Below are 12483 nucleotides of genomic sequence, written 5' to 3' on the forward strand. Positions count from 1 at the left end.
CTCATTCAATCTGATGTAGAACGGAGGTGTTTGTTAGGCACGCGTTCATGAGTTGAGGAAGGTGATGAGTGTCACGGATCATCACCTTCTCTATAATTAAGCGCGAATGAACATCTTAGATAGGAGCATACAAACGTTTGAGTGAAATAGAAACAATTGCATTAATTCATCGAGACGCTGCAGAGCTCCTCACCCCCAACAATGGAGTTTAGAGACTCATGCCGTCAAAGTGTATATAATTCAGATCTGAAAATGTCATGAGGTACAAAATAAGTCTCTAAAAGTTATTTAAATAGTAAACTAGTAACCTAGGTTTACAGAATATGAATAAACTAAGATAATTGGTGCAGAAATCCACTTCTGGGGCCCACTTGGTGTGTGTTGGGGCTGAGACTAAAGCTATCCACGAGCTGAGGCTTTTCTTGGAGTTGAACTCCAAGTTATAACGTGTTTTAGGCGTTCAACTCCGGATCATGAAGTGTTTCTGGCGTTTAACTCCAGACAGCAGCATGTACTTGGCGTTCAATGCCAAGTTACGTCATCTATCTTCGCGCAAAGTATGGACTATTATATATTGCTGGAAAGCCCTGGATGTCTACTTTCCAAAACCATTGAGAGTGCGCCAATTGGACTCCTGTAGCTCCAGAAAAGTCCATTTCGAGTGCAGGGAGGTCAGAATCCAACAGCATCAGCAGTCCTTTTTCAGCCTAAATCAGATTTTTGCTCAGCTCCCTCAATTTCAGCCAGAAATTACCTGAAATCACAGAAAAACACACAAACTCATAGTAAAGTCCAGAAATATGATTTTTGCCTAAAAACTAATAATATTTAACTAAAAACCAATTAAAACATGCTAAAATCTACATGAAATTATCCCCAAAAAGCGTATAAAATATCCGCTCATCAATGTTCTGAATCTTCAATTCTCTGTATTATTGACTTGAAAAGACACAAATAAAAAAATTTTTGGATTTTTAATAATGAGGAATAATCACAATGCAACTAAACTCAAATAACAATGCATGCAAGACACCAAACTTAGCAGTTTGTATACTACTGACACTAACAAAATGAGAATGCATATGAAAAACAATAAAACACTCAAGTTAAGAGAATTCAAAGATCAGAGCAAGGAAATATTCAAGAACAACTTGAAGATCAATGAAGACACATGCATGAATTCGAAAAAATGGTTACGTGAGTAAGGGTCGATCCAAGTAATACCTTACGTGAGTAAGGGTCGATCCCACAGAGATTGTTGGTATGAAGCAAGCTATGGTCACCTTGTAAATCTCAGTCAGGCAGATTCAAATGGTTATGAATGATATATGAATAAAGCATAAAGATAGAGATACTTATGTAATTCATAGGTGAGAATTTCAGATAAGCGTATGGAGATGCTTTGTCCCTTCCGTCTCTCTGCCTTCCTACTGTCTTCATCCAATCTTTCTTACTCCTTTCCATGGCAAGCTGTATGTTGGGCATCACCGTTGTCAGTGGCTACAGTCCCATCCTCTCAGTGAAAATGTTCAACGCGCTCTGTCACAGCACGGCTAATCATCTGTCGGTTCTCAATCAGGTTGGAATAGAATCCAGTGATTCTTTTGCGTCTGTCACTAACGCCCCTAACGCCCAGCCCTCAGGAGTTTGAAGCTCGTCACAGTTATTCAATCATTGAATCCTACTCAGAATACCACAGACAAGGTTTAGACCTTCCGGATTCTCTTGAATGCCGCCATCAATTCTAGCTTATACCACGAAGATTCCGATTAAGGGATCCAAGAGATATCCACTCAATCTAAGGTAGAACGGAGGTGGTTGTCAGGCACACGTTCATAGATGAGAATGACGATGAGTGTCACGGATCATCACATTCATCAAGTTGAAGAACAAGTGATATCTTAGAACAAGAATAAGCTGAATTGAATAGAAGAACAATCGTAATTGCATTAATACTCGAGGTACAGCAGAGCTCCACACCTTAATCTATGGTGTGTAGAGACTCCACCGTTGAAAATACATAAGAACAAGGTCTAGGCATGGCCGTGAGGCCAGCCCCTAATAATTTAAGAACTAGACGTCCAAAGATGATCCTATGATATGAAGTGATCAAAAGATGAAAATACAATAGCAAAATGTCCTATTTGTAGAGAACTAGTAGCTTAGGGTTTACAAAGATGAGTAAATGACATAAAAATCCTCTTCCGGGCCCACTTGGTGTGTGCTTGGGCTGAGCATTGAAGCATTTTTGTGTAGAGACTTCTCTTGGAGTTAAACGCCAGCTTTTGTGCCAGTTTGGGCGTTTAACTCCCATTCTTGTGTCAGTTCCGGCGTTTAACGCCGGGCAGTTTTGAGCTGATTTGGAACGCCGATTTGGGCCATCAAATCTCGGGCAAAGTATGAACTATTATACATTGCTGGAAAGCCCAGGATCTCTTCTTTCCAACGCAATTAAGAGCGCACCAATTGGGCTTCTGTAGCTCCATAAAATCCACTTCGAGTGTAGGGAGGTCAGAATCCAATAGCATCTGCAGTCCTTTTCAGCCTCTGAATCAGATTTTTGCTCAGGTCCCTCAATTTCAGTCAGAAAATACCTGAAATCACAAAAAAACACACAAACTCATAGTAAAGTCCAGAAAAGTGAATTTTAACTAAAAACTAATAAAAATATAATAAAAACTAACTAAAACATACTAAAAACATACTAAAAATAATGCCAAAAAGCATATGAATTATCCGCTCATCAGCAGACATGATATAAAAGCTACTAAGTTATGATAATAAACTCCAAAGGCCATCAAAGACCAGCCCTGGAAGCTCGAGAACTACTTTGTTTTTCAAAATAAAGTTGCTAAACGAGCAACCAAAGGAAGTATCAAACAAGTCACCAAAACACCAGTTACAAAGATAAAGAGTTCAAAAGCCCACAAAACGGGCTATACACAAACATGACAGAGAAATCATAGAGGATCCACAGGCTTCCCAGTGGCAGCATCTTGGGGAGAAGGAGGGCGAGTCTGGAGAGGCATCGCATCCACTGTTCCGTCACCTCAATTCAAGATCTGACAATCAGGATCTGGCTCAACTACGGTCGAGGGGGCTGAAGAAACCGGCAAAGTAGAAGCTTTAAGAGAAGGCGCAGGAGGAGGTTCAATGTCATCATCGGGATCATCCGGGACAATCTTGCCATCCTTTACTACGTTATCAAGACTAACGAGAGTCAAATCGGTATCAGGGGCAACAATCCAGAACTGCTCCACCAGGTTCTCATAAGCAGCAGTTACACTGCCTACAAGATGACCTTGGAGCTCGGCATAATCAGCTCGGGCAGACTCAACTCCTCCCTAAGACCCATCAGCTCCTTATAAGTGGTGACATAGCTATCCTTATGTTTTAGTGCCGTATCCTCGGCCAGTTGCGCAGCAGCTGCCAGACCAACAGACCGGGCCTTCTCTCCCTTCAGCTCCTTTTCCAGCTCGGACACCTTCACCTCGAGCTCCTCCTTTAAACCCTTGATTTGATCAAACTCTGACTTCACCTCCTCCATAAAAGCCTTTGTAGCATGAATAGGAAGATCTTGAGCAGTTCGGTATAGAGCCACCCCCATGTGTGCCAGCGTAATACCACTCCGGGTAATATAATCCAAATGACGAAGAATGGATACATCGTCAGTAGGCATGACACCATAGGGAACAATCTGTTGATCCACAAATCCAACTGCATCAAAGTCAGGATCACCAAGATTAAATGGCTCGACAGTTCGAGGTCTTTTTGGAGGAGGAGCGATTGAAGGAGCAGAGGTACCAACTGAAGTTTGAGGCGGATCGACCAAATGAACCCCTGGGGTCGGGATCATCTTCCTCGGCCCAGGAGAGCTCGGGACAGACAGCTTTGACAAAGCCTGGGAGGACCCTTCCCCGACCACCTTGGCTGGGACGCTCTGAGCCGCGGTAGCTTTCCTCTCCTTCTTAAAGGCCTTCAGTGAGTCATTATTCTTCGACATCTCTAAAAAATAAAGAAAAATACAAACGACTTATTAATACCCAGAAAAGAAAGCAAGAAAACAAAGATAGGAGAACACAGTCTATAAAATACCCAGCACGGCATGAATCAAGGACGGATCCCCCAGAAATTTCTTGGTCTCAAGATGAGGAGGTTCCCCCCAAATATCTTCCAAAGCAGTAACAAAGGCCTGCTCGACCTCATCTAGCATCTCCCAGGTATACCTAGACACAACTACATTTCTCTGCCACTCTAAAGAAAAACAAGGCTCGTCATTCTCATCCAGGAAGAAAGGGCGAGCTCCTTCAACAGCTCGGATCTTGAAAAAGTAATTCTTAAAATCGCAGAAAGACTCATCATACATGGAGAAGACTTTATGCCCCTGGGCCGACCTAAAAGAAATCCAAGAAGCTTTCTTTTTGGTAGTCCCAGGTTTGGTCAACACAAACAAATACAGAAAAAGAGTCAAAGAGGGCTTAATGCTGAATTCATGATAAACCATCTGAAAAATCTTAATAAAACCCCAAGAATTCGGGTGAAGCTGAGATGGGGCCACATTACAAGACCACAACAAGTCGGTCTCAAAGGAAGAAAAAGGAAGAGTAATATCCATTTGGCTAAAAAAGAAATCATATGCATAGAAGAAAGGACGCTCCCCCTGGGTCAAAGTACGAAAGTAGACCCGATCATCAGAGTCAGGTGCCACCAACTCATAATTGCATTCTTGATTCTCACTACTACATATTCGATGGTGTTTTCTAAGTGCCGCACAGAACTCTGAATTAGCCAGAGATACACATAATAGCATAAGGGAGTCCAACCAGACAGACATTCCCTCGGAAACTTTAGAAGACGCCTCGACAATATTTTTGCGAGAAGACATGGTTAACTAGTCCTACAAGAAGAAAAGAAGATTGGATTACTCAAAAAACACCTCGGAAACTAATTGAAAAACTCGGGCATAAACGGAGGCAACAAACGGAGGCAACTCACAAAACTAAAGATATAGGTGTCAGAGAAACCAGGAAAAGCAAGAAAAGGAAACCCCAGGACCCAATCCAAAAGGTTCCAGGGGCATCCTTTGGAGGCAGAAAGAAGATTCAGGGAAGCCAACAAGCCTACATCTTTTCACATCCCAACAAAAGCAAATAAAGTCATCAAAATAAGCGCTGACAGAAATTACAACCTCAGTCCACCCAACAGCAAGAACATACCAAATGGCTAAACAGAAAAACAAATAAAGGCACAATCTTCTTCAAAAATCAAATGAATCAGACAACAACATACAAAAGCCTTAGAAAGCTTCAAACTGCCAAGGGAACATCAGAGAAGAAAGCCAGAAAATGTAGCAACAAAATACAGAAAAGCAAAATGGTTCAAACTTTCCCAAATATACACTCAGACAAAAACCCTACTGCACCAGGAAGTAGAACAATGCAAGAAAAAAGTGAAGACGAACCAACCTGAGAAAGGAGTAGCACGCCGAGAGCAAAAATGAAAAGGCCAAGAGTAGTCGTCAAAAGCAAAAAGAGCACCCACGATCGCCAAGCAAATGTCACAGAAGGAAATGAGAAAATCACAGAGAAAAATAGAAAAGAGAGAAAGAAGGTTACGAAAAAGAGAAACCATTTTTCAAAAGCGAAGTTTAAAAACAAAGAGACCCAGAGAAAGCGGAGCATTAAAAGCCCATTAATAAGGGTGTTAAACCCTCGCACGTTTCCAAAGCTAGAGCGCTAAATGCAAAAGCGCGCGCTTTTAAAAGAAGCAGAAACGTTTCGCATTCGAAAAGGAGCTCTACAAAGATAAAGCGACAAAATGCTCGAGTTCGGCTTTACCGGAGCAGGCTTGAAGTCCAAGATAAAGACCGAGCTCGAGCAGGGGCACTGTTCATACCCTGGGTCGACTTGTCCGACCCGGGATGTTCGACAGAAAAAGCGACCGACCTCTTCAGGTCAGGGCAACCCGGCCTCTTTCCAAAGAGCTCGGCCAAAGTCACCAGGAAAGCCCAAAGAAGGGCCCAAATAGAGGAACACGCCCCAAATCCTAACGCAGCCCAAACCTATAGAGAGAAGGGCGGTTCCTTTGAAGATAAAGATGACCTCACTTGAAGATAAGATAAGATAAGATAACTAACTTATCTTAAAAGGTCACCCTACGCCATTATAAATACACTGGATCACCCAGGTATAACTCATACTCTGATTCTACTCAATACCTGCTTAATACCTTTGCTAACTTAAGCATCGGATTCCCTTGCAGGTACCCCCCACCCTCCGGGGACGAAGGATCAGCATCATCACCAAGTCCAACGAGTCGGACACACGGACTCCGCAGCTCCGACCAGCATAGAAGATTGGTGTACGAAATTGTGATCACTACTTTTCACAACTCAAATAATCCCCGGTAATGAATCCAAAAACTTGGTGCTCAATACCATGGTATAAACACAATTTCACAACTTCGCACAACTAACCAGCAAGTGCACTGGGTCGTCCAAGTAATACCTTACGTGAGTAAAGGTCGATCCCACGGAGATTGTTAGTATGAAGCAAGCTATGGTCACCTTGTAAATCTCAGTCAGGCAGATTCAAATGGTTATAGATGATGTATGAATAACGCATAGAATAAAGATAGAGATACTTATGTAATTCATTGGTGAGAACTTCAGATAAGCGAATGGAGATGCTTTGTCCCTTCCGTCTCTCTGCTTTCCTACTGTCTTCATCCACTACAACAAATATGGCCTTTAGCAACGCCAAATTTTGCAACGCCTTAAAACCGTTCTCTTAGATAGTTTTAGACAACGGTTTTTTGTAGTGTTACTGTTGAATTCAATTTGTTATTATTTTATAGCAACAAATTAAAAGCGTTCTCTTTGACTATTTTAAAGAACGGTTTTATAACCGTTACCATGAATTATTTTTAAGCAATGGTTTTTTTTGTTGTTTAAAGAATTGTACAAAAGAAACGTATTAAAACCGTTGCCGAAATGCTACACTTTAAAACCGTTCTATTAGATGGTCTTAGACAACGGTTTTTATAGTGTTGCTCTTGAAGTACATTTTTTCATTACACTATAGTAACAAAATAAAACCGTTCTCTTTGATTATTTTAAAGAACGGTTTTACAACCATTACAACAATTGTTTAAGAAACAACTATTTTTTAATATTATATAAATAATTATACAAATTAAACAATACTAATAAAAATAATTTCAGATAATTATATAAATTTAAACTATTTTTTCTATAAATACCGAATTTATAAAATACTCAAAAACTATTGTTATAAATAAATAACAAATATTATTTTAAAAAATTAAAATTAAAATAAATTTAAGGAATGCTACTCTTCCTCCCTCCACCGCCCTAACCCACGGCTTCAGAATCAGAGACGTCATCGAACCGCAGTTCACCAGGAAGCCCGAAATCGCACCATCATCGGAAGTCGCCAGGAAGCCCTAAATCAAAACTCACCATCGTCGCGCCATCCTCGTCGTTTCATCCTTCCCAAAATTGTCGCTGCCTCCTCCTTCCCAGCGTCGCTGAGTCTCTCCTCTCCGTGGCGTCGCTGCTTCTCCCCTCTCTGCGGCTTCAGTGCTTCTCCGTTCTCTGCAGTGTCCTTGCATCTTCTGCTTCGCTACTTCTCCCCTGTTCTGCTTCACTGCTTCTGCTTCACTGGGTTGTGCTTCGCTGCTTTTGCTTTGCTGTTGCTGCTTCACTGCATCGGCCGTTTGTGGGTTGTCATCTGTGGTAAGTGTTCTTCTTCTCTGATTTTCTGTTGCTTATTTAGGGCTTGATTGGCTGTTGGGTATTTTCTGTGATATTTTCTGTTGCTTAGTTAGGGCTTGATTGGTTGTTGGGTATTCTCTGAAAGTGGTGATGTTTGTGAACATGAGCAAGAAAGGTGTTGAATGTTGACTGAGTTTCTGTTCTGGTTTGAATGTTGTTCTGAGTTTCTGTGTACAGGAGGATGTGACTTTAAATTTGTTTTTAATTAATTGAAGTATTCAATAGCTTAATCGTGTTCATGAGATTGGTTCAGTTGGTTCTAACAGGTTTTTCTACTCTTACATAAAAGAAGCAGAATTTTTAACGAATTCAATATTGAGAAAATCTTATTAGAGTCAGCTGAATCAATTCCATGAATACAGTTAAGTGATTGATTACTCTAATTAATTATTGAAAACAAATGTAAACTGTTAGTAATAGTTTCCTTCTTTCTATTGCGCTTAACTGCTTACCCATTTTTTAGTACATAAATTTTCTTTTGGGATAACTGAGGCAACTCTATTGCCAACCAGTGTGTGGTTGTGACCCTGTTCGGGTAGCAATACAAGCAAATTTATATAATGTTGGGCAGTTGCAATTTTTAATACATACTGTGATTTGTATTGTTTGGGTGGAAGCTAAAAAGTATTGTTTTCTTAAAAGACTGAATTTTGATAATTCTATTGTTTATGTTTATGTTTTGCATCTTTGTTTATCTCTATCCAATGGCTGTTTAGTAGGTCTGCATATAAAATCTATGGGTAATGACACCACTATAACGTCGTCATCCCTCTAGACATCGTTGCTTCTGAATCCCCTATCACTGGTTTTCTGCTTCTGAATTTCCTGTCACTGGTTCTCTGCCTCCTCATTGTGGCTCAACCTCTCGTTAGGTAACTCAAATGTCTCTTATTCTGTGAGTTTAATTGATTTGGTTTCTATTTTGATTTGAAGAATTTTACAGATTAGAAATGCAGAAGGAACCTAACCATTGCAATACTCTAACATTCTTGATCCAAATTATTTTATTTATCATCTACACTCAATATTTGTATATTGAAAAGTCCTACTGTATTGTTAAGCTTCTATTAATTTGTTAACAAAGTAGAACCCTACTGTTATAGTTAAGCTTCTACATGAATAAGCTTCTTTCAAAGAAATGGAACATGGCTCAAATATGACTTTTGATTTAGTCCCTTAACTTATTATTTAGTGTTTGTTTTGAGAAAGACAGTGTTGTGTTAGTAAGGGATTGTTTGGATTTCTTGGACTTTTTAATATTCTTATTTTTCTTCCAATTGCCCTCATACTCAATTTCACCAAACTGTAACCTTTTCATACACTTACCTTGAAGCAGCTTGGTCTGATCATTGGCAAAGGTCAGTTAATTATTATTAGTAGCTTGACATTGTGGTTTAGTTCTTTTACTTTCATATTCATTGCATAGGACAATAATTTGTGCATTTTTTTTCCTTTGAATCTACCGCTGCTTGTGCAATCTGATGATGAGAATTTTTTTAATGGTCGAATATATGGCTACATTTTTGCATAGGACGATAATTGGTTTCCATGTTGTGTTTGTAATTGAAACAGCCTAATCTAAATAAGTTTGTATCCCTTGGAAGGCCATCGTGGAAGGAAGCTTGTGCTACTCTTCAAAAGCTCTTTTCAGGTACAAGTTGCAACCTCAATTTGTTCTTTTCTTTTACAAGTAGGACAAGATGATTTGTGTGGTACAATATTGAAGGAATCCAGGTAGGAAAGAAAGAAAGAAATAAAAATAAAAGGAAAAGAATAAAATAGAGAAAAAACATCATTTTTTAGTTGAGCAAACAAACGTTCTAATGCCTTAAACGTTACACTGGCTTATACTTCCATTAACACTTTTACTGGTTTTGTTGGATGGAAATCTTCTTCTTTGTTTCCAGATTCTAATGCCTTAAACGCTACACTTTCACTCCCTTTCAACCCAAAACCGCACTTCTCCGTCACTTGCTCTGCCTCTTCTTCCGATACCACAGTTTTTTCTTTCTTCTCATTATGCTCTTCATTTTGTTCAATTTAGTTTCTTTTTCTTTTTATTTTTCTTTCAGTTTATTTATTTTTCGAAGTGGTAATGTAGCTACTTTATCTGTGTGATAATAAAGGTGACGTTGCTGGTTCCTAATAGCATTCGGTTTTAAAAAATTTGTTGCTTTAGATAGTGGTGCAAATTGTTATAGGGTTCTAGGAGAGGGTAATTTAGGTATTTTTGAGTCTTTGAGATGAATCAATTAATGGAGATTGTTGAATTTGATTGATTGAAGGCATGGAAAAAGAGGGGAAAAAGTTCTGTTAACAATTAACATTCATTTGTATGTTTTACAGAAATGAGTAATATTGTTCAAATTTGGGAGACTGTTATAAGCATTTTTTTCTCTTGATTACTCTTTCATTTTCTTGATTATACTCATTTAAGCAAGAGAAATTCATGATTTTTGTGGTGATTTTTCCTTCAGATCCTCTGCTGGTGAAGGCTGCCAGAGGAGAACCTGTTAGTCGGCCACCAGCAAGGATAATTTTGTCTTCATGATATATTTGAGCATTGTTTGTGTATTGACATTTGACAAATCTGTTTGTGGTATCAAATTATCTTCAAATCTTACATTTTGTTTGTGATTTTTTAGTTGGCATTGATGCTTATATTTACAAGTTACTCCAAAACTGCAGGGTTAAGTCGATTGTGAGGAACATAGCTATATACTTATTAACAAATACTTGAACGAATGAAACTATATAATACTACATCTTTTCTCTTAGCTTATTATGCTATACTAGTTCAGTTCGTTGTAATTACTGTGAGGAGCATAGCTATATACTTATTATTGCTTATTATGCTATACTAATTAGTTTAGTGAGATTGTATTATTATTAGTTATTATTGATGGATCACGTAAATTAACCTCAATTTCTTTTAGTTCATTAACTCACCTGGTGTGGAACTTCTTAGTTTATGCATTTTTATTTTAACTAAGAGATTTATTCTTCCATGTAGGTAGGTTCTTTCAACCAAAGCACTCTAGCTTCTCAAGCAAAGAACATGGTCTCTACTCCCATCCTTTTCATTCTTTCTTTTTCTTAATTCAAAATTAAGGAAGATACTAATATACTTGAGTTTTTTCTAACTTAGCCTTTGCTCATTGGGTTCAAATCAGAATTTTTATAGCATGAAGTATATACTGTCTTTAAATTCGGCAGACAAGGTTGGTACATAACTTTGTGTTTGTCTTTTTAATGCTTATTATTCAGGTTTTCTAATTTGCCAAAAATGTTTATGCAGATAAAGATCATATTTAAGATTCTTTGTAGTTCTTTATGTGGAGCAGTTACCATTAAATCCAAGAGAGTCCACTCAAGCTGGGTTACCACACCAACTTTGTTGAAGAAAAATGAAGAAATTGTCACCCTTAGGCTATAGTATTTTTGTATTTTGAAAAATGGTGTTGATATAAGTAAAAGTAGTTATGACCTAAACTAGTATTATGTTATTTTACAATGATGATATATTGTGATTGTGGATCTTACAACAATTTTTGTAAGTCAAATTTGATGGTAAATGCTTAATTAATTTTCTTTAGTAATTTGATTCAAATAGTTTAGACTATTTATTGACACTAAATTAAAAAAAAAGTTAGAACTATTTGCATTCATGAGAAAACTATTGTAAATAAAGAATTATATATTACAAAAACCGTTGTCAAAAGTCACAAAAGGCAATAGTGTTAAAACCGTTGTCAGAGACAACTAAAAAATGACAATAGTTAGCGATACTACTGGCAATGCTTTAAAACCGTTGGCTTTGCGAATAATGAAACTGTAACAGTTTAAAACCGTTGCCTATCCAGGTACGGTTTTAAACCGTTGTATCATAAAAAAGAACGGTTTAAAACCGTTGCTTCTCGAGTAACGGTTTGAAACCGTTGTTTAAATTTTTTTTTTCAAAACCGTAGCCTATACCAGTAACTTTGGCAATGGTTTTTTGGTTACCGTTGCCGTAGGTACAAAACCGTTGCCTTTGAGCATTGGCAATGGCTGCATATACCACAGGTCAAAAACCGTTGCCAAAGCGTTGCCTAAAGTTTAGGGAACGGTTTTTCAATCTACGGAAACGGTTTTTGACCGTTGCGAAAAGCCTTGTTTGTTGTAGTGATCCAATCCTTCTTACTCCTTTCCATGGCAAGCTGTATGTTGGGCATCACCGTTGTCAGTGGCTACAATCCCGTCCTCTCAGTGAAAATGTTCAATGCACCCTGTCACGGCACAGCTAATCATCTGTCGGTTCTCAATCAGGTTGGAATAGAATCCATTGATTCTTTTGCGTCTGTCACTAACGCCCAGCCTTCAGGAGTTTGAAGCTCATCACAGTCATTCAATCATTGAATCATACTCAGAATTCCACAGAAAAGGTTTAGACCTTCCAGATTCTCTTGAATACCGCCATCAATTCTAGCTTATACCACGAAGATTCCGATTAAAGAATCCAAGAGATAAACATTCAAGCCTTGTTTGCTTGTAGAATGGGAGTGGTTGTCAGGCACGCGTTCATAAGTGAGAATGATAATGAGCGTCACATAATCATCACATTCATCAAGTTCTTGAGTGCGAATGAATATCTTGGAATAAGAACAAGCTGAATTGAATAGAAGAACAATAGTAATTGCATTAATACT

General features: G+C 38.5%; 1 long non-coding RNA gene across 5 annotated transcripts; it reads left to right on the forward strand.

Moving 5' to 3' along the window:
• The first annotated feature begins 7348 nt into the window (after positions 1–7348).
• LOC110277679 (uncharacterized) lies at positions 7349–11325 on the forward strand. 5 transcript variants are annotated; one of them, XR_008006005.1, is made up of 7 exons: positions 7349–7756; positions 8512–8667; positions 9132–9153; positions 9368–9446; positions 10809–10856; positions 10944–11016; positions 11094–11325. It is a non-coding gene; the product is annotated as an uncharacterized LOC110277679 (long non-coding RNA). The 5 variants fall into 5 exon arrangements; XR_008006004.1 differs by having other exon boundaries at positions 8512–9153; XR_008006007.1 differs by having other exon boundaries at positions 8512–9153; positions 10813–10856.
• The last annotated feature ends 1158 nt before the right edge of the window (positions 11326–12483 follow it).

This window comes from Arachis duranensis, chromosome 2 (genome assembly GCF_000817695.3).
Source record: "Arachis duranensis cultivar V14167 chromosome 2, aradu.V14167.gnm2.J7QH, whole genome shotgun sequence".
Lineage (NCBI taxonomy): Eukaryota > Viridiplantae > Streptophyta > Magnoliopsida > Fabales > Fabaceae > Arachis > Arachis duranensis.